The sequence below is a fragment of the Canis lupus genome, chromosome 8 (assembly GCF_048164855.1).
Source record: "Canis lupus baileyi chromosome 8, mCanLup2.hap1, whole genome shotgun sequence".
Taxonomy (NCBI): domain Eukaryota; kingdom Metazoa; phylum Chordata; class Mammalia; order Carnivora; family Canidae; genus Canis; species Canis lupus.
In genome coordinates, this window is record NC_132845.1 from 77,232,520 (window position 1) to 77,247,042 (window position 14,523).

Consider the following 14,523-nt stretch of genomic DNA (forward strand, 5'->3'; position numbering starts at 1 on the left):
TGTGCAGTTGTTTTCTAGTATCCAGTATTCACCACCCCCGTATTATTCAGTAATGTCTTGTGTTTCGTTTTTATAATAACGAAAACCGTTAGAATTCAAAAGTTCCAAAGGGTGTATGATGAAAAGCACGCCCTCGTCCCTCTAGTTCGGCTTCCTTCAGACAAGCACAATTACCCTTAGATATTCTAATTTCCCAGGTGATTTATGAATTTATAAATGTGTATAGTTAAAAGCATTTCCCCCCCACACAAAATGTCAATTTAGAATACACAGTGATGGGTGTACCATACTTAAAGTATGTTGGTGATTGTACCGTATCAATACAAATAGGGATTCCGCATTAACAGCTGCCTGATATTCTTTGTAAGAGTGACAGAATTAACTTGTCATACACCGGTTGATATTTAGGTTGTTCCTAATCTTTTGCTATTGAAGCTGCAGTGAATATCCTGGAATATGATGCTTTTAAGTGGCTTTGTATATTTGAGAATCTCAACAGCACATTATAAATCTGATTAATGGCATTACACAGGAGACTTGTGCTTATCTTACTTGGTATGCATGCGGATTTATTTACTGTGCAGATGTGTGGGAGATATGAGCAGAGATGAAGATTGGAATTTTCAGGCATGTGTTTGCAGGTAGGAAAGGGGAGTGGATCTCCTGAGGTGCAAATTTAAAGGGGCACCAAAACTCAGTAATTGAAATCAATAATATTTTAACGCGATATTTTTAAAAAATCAAATGCAAGAAATCCACAATGAATGGAATTTTAATTAGGCATCTCCATTGACATCACACCACACAAAGTCTCAGCAAAACAGAAAGATCACAGGATCCCTGTAGAGGCATTCTATTTGCATATATCATTCTACTGTTCTCCATATCACACTTCCAAGCAAATGAATGGCTTTCATTATATGATGCAAGAGTATAGCAAGGGAGTGTTGTCTACATGCTAATGTATGTACAGAGCGGGAAAACTTTAGAATGTCTTTGGAGAATTTCACACGAAAGGTCATGTGGGAGCAGATCTATTTCAAGCCATGATTGAAGACGTTGAGGTGGCAGCGGATGTTTAGCTATTTGATTCAGGAGAGATTTCAATAAAGAATAAAATCTTGGGGATCCCTGGGTGGTGCAGCGGTTTGGCGCCTGCCTTTGGCCCAGGGCGCGACCCCGGAGACCCGGGATCGAATCCCACGTCGGGTTCCCGGTGCATGGAGCCTGCTTCTCCCTCTGCCTGTGTCTCTGCCTCTCTCTCTCTCTCTCTCTCTGTGACTATCATAAATAAATAAAAAAAAATTAAAAAAAAAATAAAATCTTGATGAAAGAACCCAAATGAGGCAAAGTGGTGCATTAGAAAGACTCCTAGAGTCAAACAATTTGAATTAAATTCTAGTTTTGCAATGTTTACCAGTAGGTGACCTTGGACAAGTTAACTTTTTTGGACTCTATTTCCTAATCTATAAAGTGGAAGTAAGTGACATCTTAGAAAAAAGTAACTGAGATTGCATGTGTCGCATACTTTGTATTGTGCCTGACATGGTAGGTGTGAAGGAAGGTGTGAAGGACGAGGTGAGGTGAGTCTAATGGATTTTTTTTTTTTTAAGATTTTATTCATTTATTCATGAAAGACACAGAGAGAGAGGGAGAGGCAGAGAGAGACACAGGCAGAAGGCAGGCTCCATGCAAGGAGCCTGAATGGGACTTGATCCTGGGATTCTAGGATCACACCCTGGGCCAAAGGCAGGCGCCAAACCACTGAGCCACCCAGGGATCCCCAAGTCTAATGGATTTTGAAAGATACATAGACACTGTTCAAAAGAAGAGGGTTTAGGAGAGTAGTTTCCAGACAGAGCAACATGGAAGGAGCTGGCATGCCCACTGAAAGGTGGATACTTAGGATGGAGGGAAGAAGGTTGCAAGAGACAAATCTGGAGAAGTAGCATTTCCTGACTGTCATGTCCTGATTAAGATATCTGTGCCAGCAGTGGGAACCCAATGCACTAGTGATGAAAATTACTCTGGAGGTGGAATGGAGGATGAACTAAGGGAGAAGACTAAGGATAGGGCAGTCAGGAAGAAGGATGTTCAAAATTCCATGCAGAAGGTGATGAGGCATATTTAATGACATAAAGAGTTGTTCTTGATAAGAGGGGGAAATGTTTTATTTATTTATTTAAAGATTTTATTTATTTGACAGAGAGAGAGTACAAGCAGGGGGAACAGGAGCCGGAAAAGGAGAAGCAGACTCCCTGCTGAGCAGGGAGCCTGATGTGGGGCCAATCCCAGGACCCTGAGATCATGACCTGAGCCAAAGACAGATGCTTAACTAACTGAGCCACCCAGGTGCCCTAGGGAAAACGTTTTAAGTAGCCTAATTATATGTCCTCATTTTTGCAGCCACTCTCCATGTATCTATAACAAAACAAGAGTATGCATCAAAATATTAACTTAAAAAATTCAGAATATTTTCACTTTTGCAAACCCCTCAAATTTAGGGGACACTTATATATCCACAAAAGAGAGATGCAGAAATATATACATGAAAATATAAAATATACAAAGTATGTCCAGTGTTTTATTTTTATTAAGTCCCCTAAATATATATATACAAAATCAATAAAGAACCAGAAGAGTATATACCAATATATTTAACATTTTGTTTCTATGTTTGCAAGTCTTATAGGTAAAAAATGGCGTCTTGTTTATTTTATTTAGTATTGTTTATTGAGTGAAGTTGAGCATATATTTTATTTGTAAAAGCCATTTATAGTTCTTTTTCTATGAACTATCTTTCGTGTCTTTTTTTCTGTTTTCCTGTTTGATTTCTTGTGGATTTTTAGGAGTTCTTTATGTTTTCTGTGTTGCAATTGACTTGTCTAAATACTGCTTGTACAGTATTTTGTATTTATGTCTTTTTTCCAATTAAAATTTTTAAAAATTCTTTTCATGTAGTCACATGTATCCCTCCCTCTTTTTTTCCCCTCTCTTTTATGGGCATTTGGATTTTGTGCTATACTGTGTAAAACAGGCCTTACACTCTTTGTTTTTTTTTTAAGATTTTATTTATTTATTCATGAGAGACAGAGAGGCAGAGACAGGCAGAGGGAGAAGCAGGCTCCATGCAGGGAGCCTGACATGGGACTCCATCCCCGGTCTCCAGGATCAGGCCCTGGGCTGAAGGTGGCGCTAAACCGCTGAGCCCCCCAGGCTGCCCAGGCTTTACACTCTTAAAAAAATATTCTTAAAATTCTCCCATGTTTTCTTGTGTATTTCTAAAGGCTTTAGTTTCCATTTTAATCCTTGATTCATTTGAAATTTATTTTGGTAAGGAATGAGATAAGAATCTGTGGTGTTCTAAAAATATGTATTTGGTCTTTGTCCTTGGTTCCCAGCACAGAATTCTGAGTGCTGAGAGTATCTTTTGCTATCCACAAAATCCCCTTTAGAATTCACCTGAATCTGTGCTAATGTGAGTCAAGGTGGTAACCCTAGATAGCCTCAGGATGGGGGCTGGTCACTAGAAAGACCAACCACAGTGATTAGAGGGTGAGGACTCTCAATCCCATGCCCCTATCCTCTGGGGAGTGGAGGTGGGTAGCAGATCAGTTATAAAAATGATTGAATAATCGGGATGGGTAAACACATTGATATCCTGGGAGTGTGGTATATCGAGAGAGCTCGAAAGCTCTGTGCTCCTTCCCCAGTGCCTGGTCTGTATCTCTTACATTTGGTTTCTTCTTGGGTTGTATCCTTTATAATAAACTGTAAACCTAAGTGAAATGATTTCCCAAGTTCTGAGTCAGTCTCAAAAATTTTCAAACTTGAGGAGGGAATTGTGGGAACCCCAAAATTTGCACCCAAGTCAGACAGAAATGGAGTTAGCATGTTTGAAACTGGTGTCTGGTAGAAGCAATCTTCTGGGACTGAGCCATTAATTGCAGGGTCTGTGCTAATTTCAGATAGATTTAAAGTTGAATTGAGTTGCTGGACACCCAGTTTGTGTTGGAGAATCAAGAAAGTTGGTGTCTGACAACTGAACTGGTTATTGGTGTTTGGAAAGAGCTTACACAGAATCTAGTTTTATTTTTTCAAGAATAATTCACGTTTTCCACCATTAATATGTAATGCAATTATTAGCATATGCTGCATTCTCATATGTATCTGGCTCTACTTTAGACTATATTTCATAGCTAAGTCCATAGAAGTAGCAACATTGTATTTACTGTAGTTTTATAGTATTTTCAAAATTTGGTAGGGTTGGATCCTCTTTAGTCTTTCTTCAGAAATTTTCTGCCTATTTTGCGTGTTTGTTTTTCTTCCCAAATGATGTAAGAATTACCTAGTTTTGAAAAATCTGTTTTGACCTTTGCTTTGAAAAATAAGCATGTATTTATTACTCTTTTAAAATAAAACACGTGTTTTATAAGCAGAATATTCAAACTAAAGCAGTGGACATGCAGATAGCAAAAAGACCAGGAGCACAGGCATTCTTGACATAAAAGTGACAAAATTTTGAAACATGTTCTCTTTGGTTACCATTTCTAGTCTAGGTATCTGAAAAGGTCAAAGAAATCCCAGAATTGGGGCAGGTTTAGAATGGGTAGGTGAATAGTATTGATTTGGGGTAGTATTTTTTTTATTATTGGCTGTTCATTCTTTGAGTGTACTTTGTGGTAGAGTACTGTGCTTTGGGTAACATACACACATGAAAAGAGAAGACCCTTTCCTTTAGAGCCTTCCTGGTTTATTAGGCAAACATACAGTAGGACACACAGCTATAATGGTATATTCTCAGTGCCATACTACTAAGGAAGACTTCCCAAGGCAAATATTATTTAAAAAAACTTAAAAAATATATATATGCTTTTCTTATTACAAAGATAATACAGTATATAATAACCATAGGAAAAGTAGCAAAAACAAATTTTGAATGAATTCATAAACTCCCATCAGAGATAACCATTTGTGATGCTTAATTTTATGTGTCAACTTGCCTGGGCCACATTGGTTCCCAGATACTTGGTTAAATGTTATTCTGAAAATTTTTGTGAGGTGTTTTTTTGGATGAGATTAACAATTTAAACTGGTGGACTTTGAGTAAAGCAGGTTTATTCTTTATAATATGGTGGGCCTCACTCAATCAGTTGAAGGCCTTTTTAAAAATAAATTTATTTTTTATTGGTGTTCAATTTGTCAACATACAGAATAACACCCAGTGCTCATCCCTTCAAGTGCCCACCTCAGTGCCCGCCACCCAGTCACCCCCACCCCCCACCCACCTCCCCTTCCACCGCCCCTAGTCTGTTTCCCAGAGTTAGGAGTCTTTCATGTTCTGTGTCCCCCTCTGATATTTCCCACTTATTTTTTCTCCTTTCCCCTTTATTCCCTTTCACTATTTTTTATGTTCCCCAAATGAATGAGACCATACAATATTTGTCCTTCTCCGATTGACTTACTTAACTCAGCATAATACCATCCAGTTCCATCCACGTCGAAGCAAATGGTGGGTATTTGTCGTTTCTAATGGCTGAGTAATATTCCATTGTATACGTAAATCACATATTCTTTATCCATTCATCTTTCGATGGACACCAAGGCTCCTTCCACAGTTTGGCTATTGTGGACATTGCTGCTATAAACATCGGGGTGCAGGTGTCCCGGCATTTCATTGCGTCTGTATCTTTGGGGTAAATCCCCAACAGTGCAATTGCTGGGTCATAGGGCAGATCTATTTTTAACTCTTTGAGGAACCTCCACACAGTTTTCCAGAGTGGCTGCACCAGTTCACATTCCCACCAACAGTGCAAGAGGGTTCCCTTTTTTCCACATCCTCTCCAACATTTGTGGTTTCCTGCTGAAGGCCTTTTTAAACTAAAGACTGACCTCCCTATAGCAAGAAGCAATTCTGCAGCAGACTGCCTTTGGATAAAAACTGTAGCTCCTCCCTGGGTATCCAGTCTGCTGGCATGCTGCAGGTTTTGGATTTATTAAACCTCCACAATCACATGATCCAATTCATTAAAATAAATTTCTCTCTTTCACTCTCAACAGTAGCGAATGCCCTCACTATAGATAGGTATATAGATATATACACACCTCTTTTTGGTTCTATTTGGAGAATCCTGACTAATACAGATTTTGATGCTAAGAGTGGCTCTAAAGGAGCAGAATCTCACTATTGGAGTATCTAATAGATTGGATAATCAAACACAAGAGGCAAGGAACTGGATTACCATGTATGAGATACCTTCAAACATTTTTGTCAAACTAATGAGTATAATGAGATTAACTGTTGCTCCTAAGGTCACTGAATAAAGTGGGGGAAAAAAGGATGAGATCAGGGATTCAAATTCCCAGCCAGCCCAAGCACTGTATAAATGATTGAAAGCTTCTAGGTCTATCCTTAAAGAGATACTTAACTGCAGAGCTGAGATTGCTGAAAACCAAACCCAGAATCTCATCTAGTTAGTAACTGATTTACAGTTTAATTGAAAAATGAAAGCATTGATGAGGAAGGAATGGGATCCTGATATTTGGAATGGGATGTATGAGAATACCCTGATGACACTGGGGACATTGGGCCTGTAAATTCTGTTGCACATTCTTTGCCGATAGAAGCAAGCTGTCTAGGGGGGATCCCTGGGTGGCTCAGCGGTTTAGCGCCTGCCTTCGGCCCAGGGCGTGATCCTGGAGTCCCGGGATTGAGTCCCACATCGGGCTCCCTACATGGAGCCTGCTTCTCCCTCTGCCTGTGTCTCTGTTTCTCTCTCACTCTGTATCTCTCATGAATAAATAAATAAAATCTTTAAAAAAAAAAAAAAAGCAAGCCGTCTACCTGTCTGAGATACACCTTCCATTGCACTAGGAAACTGCAGTAGTCTCCTGCAAGGCAGTTGGCTTGAAAGACACTGCTGATTTTCTTCAGAACCCACTCCCACCATTCCTCTTTGCTTCTAGAACTATAAGTAGACTAATATCCCAATAGGCCCTGGAAATACAAGTATATAAAGAAGTGACCCAAATATCCTTGGTCTCAACTCCTGCTATCCTACCCTCTCACTCTCTCTCTCTCTTTTTTTTTTTTTTTAATTTATTTATTTATGATAGTCACAGAGAGAGAGAGAGGCAGAGACATAGGCAGAGGGAGAAGCAGGCTCCATGCACCAGGAGCCCGATGTGGGATTTGGTCTCGGGTCTCCAGGATCACGCCCTGGGCCAAAGGCAGGCGCCAAACCGCTGTGCCACGCAGGGATCCCTATCCTACCCTCTCTCTCCCAGCCTTCACCTGTGACCTCATGGGAAGTTCACTGTGATCAGGTGACAGAGGAAGAGAAAACTTGGCTTAAAGTGGTTCTTGAATTACAAGTGGTTGTGCAGGATATGCAGGTACCACCCAAAAGTGGGCAGCTGTGTACATCCATGAAAGGCAATGATAAAGAGAGATCCTCTCAGTAGGCGGGACTTAGAAGTCCATTTTGCTTAGAAGGAGAAATGGCCAGATGAGTTGATTATAAACCAATTCATGGGCTGTGGCCAATGGTTTGGCTGGATGGTCAGGGACTTGGTAAGAACATGATTAGAAAATCGGTGACAAGGGAGTCTGGGAAAGAGATACATAGATTGACTTCCTTGGATGGGTGAAAAACGTGAATATATTTGTGTCCTATATAAATGCTCACCAAAGGGTGACCTCAGTAGAGGAGGATTTTAGTAAGTGGATAGCAGTTGGCCTCTTCAAGCCACTGCTGTCATGGCCCAATGACTTTATTTTAAAAGTGGCCATGATGGCAGAGATGGAGGTTATGATGGAATCAACAATATGGACTTTGATTCACCAAGGCTGACTTGGCCATAGCCACTGCCAGGTGCCCAGTTTGCCAGCAGCAGAGACCAATACTGAGTCTCTGATATGATACTGTTCCTCAAGGTGATGAGCCAGCTACCTGATGGCAGGTTGATTACATTGGACCGCTTCTGTCATGGAAGAGGCAACAGTTTGTTTTTATTGGAATCAACACTTATTCTGGACATGGATTTGCCTTTTCCCGCATCCAGTGTTTCTGCCCAAACTACTATCCATGGAGTTAAAGAATGCCTTATCTGCTATCATGTTATTCTACAGTGTTGCTTCTGGTGAAGGAACTCCCTTTACAGCAAGTGAAGTGTGGCAATGGGCCCATGCTCATGGAATTCACTTGTCTTGCAATGTTCCCCACTATCCTGAAGTAGCTGGTTGATGGGATAGTGGAATGGCTGTTCAGACTCACAGCTCCAGCAGTTACAGTACCCTGTAGGTGGCAGTACCTAGTAGAGCTGGGGGCAAACTTCTCCAGGCGGTTAATGTGCTCTGAATTAGTGTCCAATATATGGTGCTACTTTTCTCATAGCATTCACAGGTCTAGGAATCAAGTGGTGGCAGTGGGAGTGGCATTACTATAACCCACTAGTAAAATTTTTGCTAGCTAGCCCTACAACCACTGGCCTACTGGTCTTAGTTCTAAAGGGAGAAATGCTTCTAACGGGAGCCACAGTAATAGTTCCATTGAATTGGAAATGAAGACTGTCACTTGACCACTTTGGACTCCTCATGCCCTTGAATCCACAGATTTGTCCTTTTTTTTTTTTTTAAGATTTTATTTATTTATTTATTTACTTACTATTTATTTATTTAAGATTTTATTTATTTATTCATGAGAGACAGAGAGAGAGGCAGAGACACAGGCAGAGCGAGAAGCAGGCTCCATGCAGGGAGCCCAATGTGGGACTTGATCCGGGGTCTCCAGGATCACACCTGGGTGGAAGGTGGCACTAAACCACTGAGCCACTCGGGCTGCCCAGATTTTATTTATTTATTAATGAGAGACACAGAGAGATAGGCAGAAGGAGAAGCAGGCTCCCTGCAGGGAGCCCGATGAGGGACTGGATCCTGGGACCCCAGGATTACGCCCTGAGCCAAAGGCAGACACTCAACCGCTAAGCCACCCAAGCATCCCAACAGATTTCTCTTTTAACTTAATGGAGTTTGTTTTTGTCACGTGGAAACATTTTTATTTAGATGTGGTTAGACTTTTTTTTTTTTTAAATTGGAGTTCAATTTGCCAACATATAGCATAATACCCAGTGCTCATCCCACCAAGTGCCCCCCTCAGTGCCCATCACCCAGTCACCCCAACCCTCCACCCACTTCCCCTTCCACTACCCCTTGTTCGTTTCCCAGAGTTAGGTGTCTCTCATGTTTTGTCACCCTCACTGATATTTCCACTCATTTTCTCTCCTTTCCCTTTATTCCCTTACACTAATTTTTATATTCCCCAAATGAATGAGACCATATAATGTTTGTCCTTTTCCGATTGACTTATTTCACTCAGCACAATACCCTCCAGGTCCCTCCACATCGAAGCAAATAGTAGGTATTTGTCGTTTCTAATGGCTGAGAAATATTCCATGGTATACATTATACTAGTTGTGGTTAGACTTATTAATGCTTTTGTGAATTTGAGTACTCAGAAGTACTGCAAAAGTAAGTTTATTTCTCCCTCTACTTGTAATTTTTGTTTTTGAGTATGATATTTACACAATTGCTGATATTTATAACTTTTCATTGTGAATTATAACTGTGAGCAGTATTTTCTCATTTAAAGATATTTGGCCTCCGCCTCATCTTCTATTAAAATTGTTGCTCCTTTCTTTTATTTGCCCTTGACTAGCACACCTTTACTCATCCTATTTCAGTCTTCTGAATCACTTTGAGGTGAGCATCAATAATGCAACATAGAGTTTGGTTTAACTTTTTTTTTTTTTAAAGATTTATTTATTTGACACAGAGCACAAGCAGGGGGAGAGGAAGGCAGAGGAGAGGGAGAAGCAGGCTCCCTGCTGATGTGGGGGTGGATCCCAGGACTCTGAAATCATGACCTGAGCTGAAGGCAGACTCTTAACTAATTGAGCCACCTAAGTACCCCTGTTTTACTTTTTGAGGAATCTGAAAATGTTTTTATTTTAAAAGATGATCAAACCCATCAACATTTGTTAAAATGACAGAAATATTTAGTCTTAATTTTAACATTTTGTGTTATGTCTTTTCCTATACTGTTTGTTTGCTTTGGTATGTGTTATTATGCATATATACTCACAGGTTTTCTGATATTTAAGAAGTTTTATATTTTCTACTGATGATAGTGATAAATATGCCTCTTTAACTTTTAAAAACTGTCTATTTTTTCTTTATCTTCTGATTTCAGTTAACATTTTTCTTACTATTACCACTACACTGTTAAATATGTCATAAATATTACCTTTAACTCCAGCTGTTGTAGATGAAACAACCAGCAAAAACTTACCCTACTTCATTTCTTATATAATCTTTGCCTCCTTTTTTTCCGTAGCATCATTTCTATATTGCTAGAGTATATTACATTTATATTCTGTTTTTTTTTTTTTAATCCTCCATACCTAAGTTTGTCCAGTCTTAGTTTTGTAGTTATATATACTTAATGCCCCTGCTTGTTCCATTGTTGAAGTTTCCCTTGGCATCCATTAGCTGGTAGAAATTTGTTCACTAGTAGTTTTCTCAAGTATTTCCGTGGGAAAAATATTTCCAGCATTCTTTTTTTAAATTTTTTTAAGATTATTTATTTATTCATTCATGAGAGACACAGAGAGGGAGAGAGAGACAGAGACACAGGTAGAGGGAGAAGCAGGCTCTATGCAGGGAGCCTGATGTGGGGGTGTGGGACTCAATCTCGGGACTCCAGAATCATGCCCTGGGCCAAAGGCAGGCGCTAAACCGCTGAGCCACCAAGGGATCCCTATTTCCAGCATTCTTGTATGCTTAAAGCTATTGTTTGTAGCCTTTATGTGAATAATGGTTTAGGTAAAAAAAATCAATGACTTATATTCTATTCTCTTCCGTACCTTGTAGATCAGTGCTTCTACAACTTTAGCCTGCTTTAGGAACATCTAGAGGCTTGTTAAAACACAGATTATGGGTCCCTGTACCCCAAGTTTCTGATTCAATAGTCTAGGGTGGGAACCAAGAATTGTTTTTCTAACGAGTTTCCAGATGATGCTGATGCGGGTTTAAGGATCTTGTTTTGAGAGACACTATAGTAGCTTGTCTTTTTTTTTTTTTTTTTTTTTTAGATTTATTTATTTGAGAGAGAGTGCATGTACACAAGTGTGTAGGGGAAGGGCAGAGAGAGACTCAAGCAGACGACCCCCTGAGTGGGGAGCCCAATGCAGGGCTTGGTCTTGTGGCTCTGAGATGGTGACTAGAGTTGAAACCAAGAGTTGAATGCTTAACTGACTGAGCCACCCAGGCCCTCCGTAGCTTGTCTTCTGATACTAAATTCCTCTATGGAGAAGTATAAGGTTATGGTCCCCCACTCTCACCATGTTACTTGATCTATTTTCCTGGCAGCCCAAATTAGCCTTCCATTATTTTTATTATTTATAAATTAATTAATTTGGAGGATCCTGCTTGATTCAGTTCAGTCCCCTCTACTTTGTTATTGATATAACAAATTACATCTTTATGTGTTCTGTACCGGATTTGTATTTATTCTCATGAATTTCTGTCTTACTCCTTTATTTTTATTATTTTTTTAAATATTGTTTTGTTTTAGATTTTATTTATTCATGAGAGACAGAGGGAGAGCGAGAGGCAGAGACACAGGCAGAGGGAGAAGCAGGCTCCATGCAGGGAGCCTGATGTGGGACTCGATCCTGGGACTCCAGGATCATACCCTGGGTCAAAGGCAGACGCTAAACTGCTGAGCCACCCAGGGATCCCTGACATAAGTGTTTCTTATAACACTTTAAATATATTATTCCACTTTCTTCTGGCCTCCAATGTTTCTGCTGAAAAGTGGCTGATAATATTTTTCTCTTTTTTTTTAAGTATTTTCTTTTTTTAAAAGATTTTATTTATTCATGAGACACACACACACACAGAGGGAATGGCAGAGACACAGGCAGAGGGAGAATCAGGCTCCATGCAGGGAGCCCGATGTGGGACTCGATCCCGGGTCTCCAGGGTCACGCCCTGGGCTGAAGGCGGCACTAAACCACTGGGCCACTGGGGCTGTCCCTTTCTCTCTTTTTTAAATTGAAGTATAATTGACGTACAGTGTTCTATTTCTGGTATACATCATGGTGATTCGATATTTTTGTACATTGTAAAATGATCCCCATGATTAGTTACTATTTATCATACAAAATTATTACAATATTAACTTTATTCCTTATGCTATACATGCTCATGACATTTATTTTATAACTAGAATTTTGTACCTCTTTTTTTTTAAGTTCTTTTTTTAAATATTTTTAAATTTATTCATGAAAGACACACACAGAGAGGCAGAGACACAGGCAGAGGAGAAGCAGGCTCCATCCAGGGACTCTGGGATCACGCCCTGAGCCAAAGGCAGATGCTCAACTGCTGAACCACCCAGGTGTCCTGAACTTTGTACCTCTTAATTTCCTGTACCTATTCTCTATTGCTTCATTTATCTATGTGTCTGTTTTTGTGCTAGTACCATACTGTTTTGTTGGTTACAGCTTTGTAGTACAGCTTTAAGTCCAGAATTGTGATGACTCCAGCTTTGGTTTTCTTTTTCAACATTACTTTGACTATTTGGGGTCTTTTCGGGTTCCATACAAACTTTAGCATTGGTTGTTCCAACTCTGTGAAAAATGTTCGTGGTATTTTGTTTTTTTAGATTTTATTTATTCAGTCATTCATAAGAGACACACAAAGAGAGAGAGGCACAGACACAGGGAGAAACAGGCTCCCTGCAGAGAGCCTGACATGGGACTCAATCCCAGGTATCCAGGAGCACACCCTAGGCTGAAAGCAGCGCTAAAGCTAAACCGCTGAGCCACCCAGATTGCCCTGCTGGTGGTATTTTGATAGGGATTGCATTGAATGTATAGATTGCTTTGGGAAGTATACATTAGAAAAATAATTGTCCTCCCAATCCATGAACATGGAATATTTTTCCATTTCCTTGGGTCTTCCTCAATTTAAGTGTTCTATAGTTTTTGTTTTTAAGATCTTATTTTTTTTTATTCATGAGAGACACAGAGAGAGAGGCAGAGAGATAGGCAGAGGTAGAAGCAGGCTCCTGACAGGGATCTCTGGACCAGGATCATGCCCAAAGGCAGACACTCCCCCGCTAAGCCACCCAGGTATACCTAAGCACCTAAGTGTTCTATAGTTTTCAGAGTACAACTCTTTTATCTCTTTGGTTAGGGGTGTTCTTAGGTATCTTATAGTTTTTGGTGGAATTGTAAATGGGATAGATTCCTTGATTTCTCTTTCTGTTGCTTCATTGTTAGTGTATAGAAATGCAACAGACTTATGTGTGTTGATTTTATACCCTGTGATTTTGCTGAATTCCAATATCAGTTCCAGTACTTTTTGGTTTTTTACAAAAGTCTCTTTTGGGTTTTCTCCATAGAATCATGTCACCAGTGAAGATTGGAAATTTGACTTCTTCTTTGCTGATTTGGATGCTTTTTATTTCTTTTATTTATTTGATTGTTGATGCTAGGAACTTCCAGTACTATGTTGAACAACAGTCGTGAGAATGGAAATCCCTGTTGTGCTCCTGACTTTAGGGGAGAAGCTCTCTGTTTTTCCCTGTTGAGGATGATATTCACTATGGGTTTTTTGTATATGGCTTTTATGTTATTGAGGTATGTTCCCTCTATTCTTACACAGCAGAGCATTTTAATCAAGAAAAGATGCTAGTATTTTGTCAAATGATTTTTCTGCATCTATTGAAAGGATCATATGGTGATCCATATTAAGTGGTGTATGACATTGATTTGTGGATGTTGAACTACCCTGCAACCCATGAATAGATCCCACTTGGTCTGGTGAATAATTTTTTTTTTTTTTTTTATGTACTGTTGGATCCTATTAGCTAGTATCTTGGTGAAGATTTTTACACCCATGTTCATCAGGGATATTGTTTGGTAATTCTTTTTGGTGGGATCTGTGGTTTTAGGATCAACCTCCTAGAATGTTTGGAAGTTTTCCTTCCATTTCTGGTTTTTGTAATAGTTTCAGAACAGATATTCATTCTTCTTTAAATGCTTAGTTGAGGGATGCCTGGGTGGCCCAATGGTTGAGTTCCTTTTAACAAGCAGACCAAAACACACCCAGGATCTAGTTTTGTTTGTCTTTGTTGTTGTTATTGATGTTTTTGTTGGTTTTTTCTATCACCTTTTCCTTTATGGACAAAATGACTAGATGGAGAAATTTACCCCAAAAGAAAGAATAGGAGGTAGTACTCACAACCAGGGAGTTAATCAATACAGCTGTAAGTAAGATGTCTTAACTAGAATGAATGAATGAATGAATGAATTAATTAATTTTTATTTACTTTTTCATGAGCGACAGGGGGGAAGGGGGGGGCAGAGACACAGGCAGAGGGAGAAGCAGGCTCCATGCAGGGAGCCAGACGTGGGACTTGATCCCGGGTCTTCCAGGATCAGACCCTGGGCTGA

The 14,523-nt window shown here is 39.7% G+C and overlaps 1 protein-coding gene across 15 annotated transcripts in view; it reads left to right on the top strand.

The window, feature by feature from the left end:
• Positions 1-14,523, top strand: part of PSPH (phosphoserine phosphatase) — a 106,842-nt gene that overhangs the window by 556 nt on the left and 91,763 nt on the right. The window lies entirely within an intron of this gene.